The sequence below is a fragment of the Pholis gunnellus genome, assembly GCF_910591455.1.
Source record: "Pholis gunnellus genome assembly, chromosome: 9".
Classification (NCBI taxonomy): Eukaryota; Metazoa; Chordata; class Actinopteri; order Perciformes; family Pholidae; genus Pholis; species Pholis gunnellus.
Genome location: NC_136535.1, coordinates 24,290,245 through 24,295,665, shown reverse-complemented (window position 1 = coordinate 24,295,665; position 5,421 = coordinate 24,290,245). Strand labels below are relative to the sequence as shown.

Sequence of the window (5,421 nt, the reverse complement as noted above, 5' to 3'; positions counted from 1 at the left end):
GATGTAGTTTACCTCATCCATGCACTTTAAATTGGATCTAAAAAGATGTTGATGAAGAAGAAAAAAAAAGTGGTGAAAATGGCACTTTTTTTTTTTTTTTTCTCAAATCAGACCATTACCTTCCCCGCTTTTTGTTTTGTTTTGTCGTTTTGGAGAATGGGACGTTTCTGTCTGCAGCATTTTTGAATAGATGGATGGACGGCTGGAATAGTGCTTCCGAGAGGCCAAATCTGGAGTGCCTTTAATGGTCTGGAAGGAAAAGCGAGGGGGGGTGGTGGGGGGGGGGGGGGTGAATCGTACCTTCCGTCCTCCTCTTGGCCAGAGTGTTGTTTCTGGAACTTTCTTTCTGGAATAATCCGCGGAGCAGACTTTTTTGATTTCCTGTGACTGTGTTTATTGTACATGAATATGTTTCTGTGGGACTCGCAGGCCGCCATTGTTCTCTCTCTCTCTCTCAGCTGGATCTGTTTGATATCTCGCGGACAAAACGGAGGATCCCGGGCCGCCGTACGTAAACAGTGAATCTCTGAGAGGTTGAGGGTTGGATTCCGAGGGGGGGGGGGGGGAGACGGCGGTGCAGGGGAGGGGCTTAGTCTGAGCAGCTTTTTTTTTGTGTTTTTTGGCTCTGTTCTGGCCTTGTTTTTCTCCCAGGATGCTGTATTTTGTTGCCCTCAGGACGTTGCTAAGAATGTCTTTGATCTTCCAGAGGAGCCTTCCCACTCCTCTGTCTTCTCAAGAAAAAAAAGCCCCCCTAAACCTCAGATAAACACACAATTTGGATTCTTCCATTCATCTCCCCCATCTCAATCAAATCCCCGGGCCCCCCCTGCAGGACCCACCGACTCTTCCTCCCCACTTTCGATGGACAGCTATTTGGACCAGTTGAGTTGGCTTTCCTAATTGGACGCGAGAATGAAGGAATGTATTGGCGGGATTTTTATTTGGACAGACTGATTGTTAGTACGGATGCAGAATGAATCATCAGCGTCGTCATCTCTAAGAAAAGAAAACACACAGAGGAATACTCAAACCGGCATCCAGGTGAGGATCAATGCTGTTTTATTTGTTTCTTACTTAGACTCTCCACTATTAACAAACACACAAACCTCCCATTATTATTGCAAGTATCAGCTATGTCTAGCCACAGAGTGCCTAAAAGATTCATTAGACCCCCCCCCCCCCCCTCTCTCATCACCGGCCCCTCAGCTCCAGAAACTGTGTTAATTAACAAGTGGGCCGCGCCACCTCAGGCCGCCAGAGCAGATCAATAGCCACTGGCCTGTGATCAGTCTGCGGGCCTGATGCTGTTGGCATGTTAATGAGTAGAATTAATCAGCCGCCGACTCCCAATCAGCCGAGCAGAGCCCGCCAGAGCTCAGGGAACACACTTTCCAGGGAACGGGAGAAAGGTGCTTTCTTTCTTTCTTTCTTTCTCTCGAGCAAACACACATTCAAATGTTGTCATGGCAGCAGGAAGGTTTCAGGTAGAAGTCACGCTCTCATTTTTCATTCGACGGAACGTATCGGGTGTTGTTCTCTCTCTCGACGTGGCCGGGTTTCCATTTTGGGATTTTCTGAGGAAAAGGTCATGATTACTAGCTCACAGGTTAGGAAAGCACGAGCTCAAGACTGATCTCACCCACTTACATAACTGCTGTTTTATTTAATACACCTAGTCACCACTTAATTGGGTTCTGTAAATCTAGCCCTGCAATAAATCAATCACAATAATGTTCAGTTTTTATTGTTTATAGATGTTCGAATTACATGTTTAGGTCACTTCGGTAGCCGTAGTTTGTGATGGTGTTGAAAAACGCTGCAACTTACAATAAACCTAATTAATCTGCCTTATTAATTATCTTCTCGCTCAATTGTTCTGTCTGTAAAATGTGACAAATCCCTTTTTTATAATTTCACAGAGCGATGGCGGTGTTACTAAATAGCTCATTTTATCTGACGAACAATCCGGAACCCAAACACAATCAAGTGACTATGAAATATGATGAAAGAAAGCGTAAAGTCATCACATTTCACAAGCAAAAACCTGCAAACGCTTTGCATTCGTGCTTGAAAAATGATTGACACGATTAATCAGTTATAAATAAATAATCCCACATTCATTTTCTGTTGATCGACTAATTAATTCATTTACTAACAGCTTTAGCTGGTGAACTGGGTTTCATTATACGGAGAGCTTCCAATATTTTATATTCAAAAGTATAAAAGCAGTATTTCAGAATGACAGCATTCACTTTCAATACAAAGATGCAACATCAAGCCGTATAAGTCTGTTTTAAACATGAAACAATAGTTAGATAATAAAAGTCAATGAGCTGTGATTAATCATATTCCTGCTGGAGGAATGTTGAAGGCTTTTTATTTCAGTTGGCAGCACAAGAGAGCGTGGTGCGGTCTCACTGGCCGTTGAATCCATACCAATATTCATCTCACACACAAGCGAGTTAAACGTCCGTTGGTGCGTGTTCGATGCGTGCCAATAAGTCAAGGGCATGTTTCAGATATTATGTATACACACAGCAGCATGTGGCGCGCACAAGTTAATACATCGTTGCCACAAAATCCATATTTTTCCCCCGCGGGGCGGCCGCACGCTCTCACATGGATGCTCCGGCTTCTGGCATCGGACTTTGTTTAGCAGATGAGTCGAATGTTCCATCGAGTCTGGAGCCGGAGAGAACGTATTGTTGGTCAGGACTGGATGCCAAGCAGAAATTGTTTATATTCAAAACCGCCATGACTGATGCAGCCTCTCTCTCTCTCTCTCTTTCTCTCTCTCTCTTCCTCCCCCTTTTTTTTCTCTCTCTCCCCAGCTGCCGCTCTCCATCACAAACGGGATCCCGCTCTGGCTTCGCCGCGACCAGAATTCTTCCTCTTTGTCTTCCTCCTCCCGCTCTTCCCCCTCCGACTCCTTTGCGTCTCCTCCCGACGCCGAGGGTGAAAAAACAAAAATCCCATCCCTCAAGCGTCCGGGACGTCGCACCGCCACAAACACGCCAACTTGTCAAACCACGCTCTCGTGGCCGTCCCAGCAATCTGCTGGAAGTACTATGAATGATTTTGACAGCTTGAAAAAAAAAAAAAAAAGAGACAATAAGAAGAATGTAATATAATGGAGAAGCCCTGCTCCAGCGGATAATGTACTTCTATTTTGAAAGTTACATTTTGTTTTATTGTTTTGGTTTTCTTATTTTTATTTGTTTGCATGTAAAGTAACAAACGTTTGATTTGAGCGTGCGAATGTGATGACACGGGTGTGTGTGTGTGTGTGTGCGTGAGTGTAGCGGTATGAGTGACAACGTCTTTGAAGTACTATCAGTAATTGTGTCGGTTTTCATGCCACTGTCGAGGAAGAGAAGATAACAGATGTATTGTTTCTGACATGAAAAAGAAAAGAAAAAACTGTTGGTTTTTTTTGCTTTTTTGTCGTTAAAAAAAAAAAAAAAAGGGGGGGTTGTGTGTTGCTCCCGTCGTGCGAACTACTTACTCAGCAACAGCATTTATTACACAGCTTTGTTGGAATGCAGCTCATTCGCGAGCGGACACACAGGAGACAAAGAGTGTCGAAAAGCCTCCCGTCCGCAGAAACACTCCCGAACTCAAGACGAGAGTTCGGACTCTCCGAAGCTCGTGACAAGTCGGGGAAGGAATGTCGGAACCAGCCCCTCTTCTCCTCTCTGTGAGGAAATGGGGGCAGTTTAAAATGAAGCACCTGTACACAACAAAGGATCCGAGAAGTGAGGAAAAGGTGTCCAAGAAGGGAAATCTGTTGGGTTAATTTTTTTTTTTTTTTCCAGAGCACATCATACAGCTACAGGTTTAACCCAATGGACTATATTCCTTTTTTTTTTGTTCCTTTTATCTCTTCAAACTATACTTATGCGAATGTTTCTGAACTCGTAAGTGACGCTTCATATAATACAACAACACCTCCGTCCTTAATACAGCTCTACAGCTCTTTCCCCTTTTTTATTTTTTAGGCAACGCGTCGTTCTTTTTGGGGGTTTTTATCTATCGTAAAGAAAAAGGACCTGTTTGGAAATATGCAAGACTTGTTGGGAAGGAGAAAGGAAACCAGAATGTACTGTAAAATACTTTTTTCCTTTTACTTAAATGTTGGACGATTTGAAAAAACGAAAAACGGAAAAAAAACAAATAACAAAACGCAAGAGTTAATGTTTGTCATTGTATGCCTTCCGATGCCATATGATCTAGACATGTAGATCTAACATTCTCTCAATCTTTTTTTGTACTTTTTTTTTTTTTTTTGACATGATCATGTTTTTTTTGGCCTTGTTTGTTTTATTTTGTTGTTTTTTTTTTGTCAAGGAGCTCTAGGTACATGTAACTTATGTCATTTATTTATGTCCTTTTATATCTAGTTTGTAAAATAATAGCCTAAAGTGAAGAAAATAAAAGGGGTGCCAAAGTGCATTCTTAATAAAGTAGAAACCATATGACGATCTCCCTGTCTCTCATTCATGCACACACACACACACACACACACACAGCTGATTACCTAACTATCGTGCATTGATTACTGCGTTATATGATTGCACATAATGGAGCGGTTACGTAACAGAAGGAAGAGGCCGAGGTAGCGCATCAAGCAGCTTCTTGGCCTCCTTTTTGCCTGTCGCTCACTGTAACCTAAACACACACACACACACACATAAAATAAGAAAACGGGTAGTGTGTATCGTCTGCAGCACATGCTCGGCTGATATCATGAGTCTGGACTCCTAGACTGCTGGCCCTCAACTCCACTCGGGCCCTGAAGCGGCGGCGAGCGCCACTCACTTACTGTGTTTGTGTGTCTGTGTGTGTGTGTTTAATCAGAACAACATCTGCTTCCTGCTCTCACTTCCAGCAGCGATAAACCACTGATTGTCCTGAGTCTTTGATAAGGGCCCAGGAGGGAGAGGGGGGAGGGGGGGGGGGGGGAGAAAGGACAGTTTTAGAAACGGAGCTCGAGAAAACGTTGAGCCAAACAGCGTTTTGCACGTTTCCTGAGAAATCACCAGCACAAGGCACGCAGACATTAAAGGCTCTGAAGTTTGCAGTGGGAGATGCTCATTTCGAAGGGAAAGTGTGCCTCATTCGTAGATTGTTGGCAAACTAAGAGGGGAAAAATGAGAAAAAGATTAGCTTGAGGCTGAGTTTGATGAATTTGCCCTAAACTGAGAAGGTTTTGTATTTTGACAACTCACCATGGAGCTTGAACGCTCAAAATAAATGCATTTGTAAAGCATGCATGTATGGACGAGGGTTATTTGAGTATGCAATGTCATTCCTGACCTTTTCAAGATATTTCACTCAGGATCACAAAGTAATAAACTTATTATTATAAAGTCAGGTGATCACAAATGTCATTAGGATTCATCATCTGGTGACGCTGCTAAC

The 5,421-nt window shown here is 43.2% G+C and overlaps 1 long non-coding RNA gene across 1 annotated transcript; it reads left to right on the top strand.

The window, feature by feature from the left end:
* Positions 1-755: 755 nt before the first annotated feature.
* Positions 756-3,121, top strand: LOC306701321. The gene is made up of 2 exons (XR_013767233.1): positions 756-1,041; positions 2,832-3,121. It is a non-coding gene; the product is annotated as an uncharacterized lncRNA (long non-coding RNA).
* Positions 3,122-5,421: the final 2,300 nt, after the last annotated feature.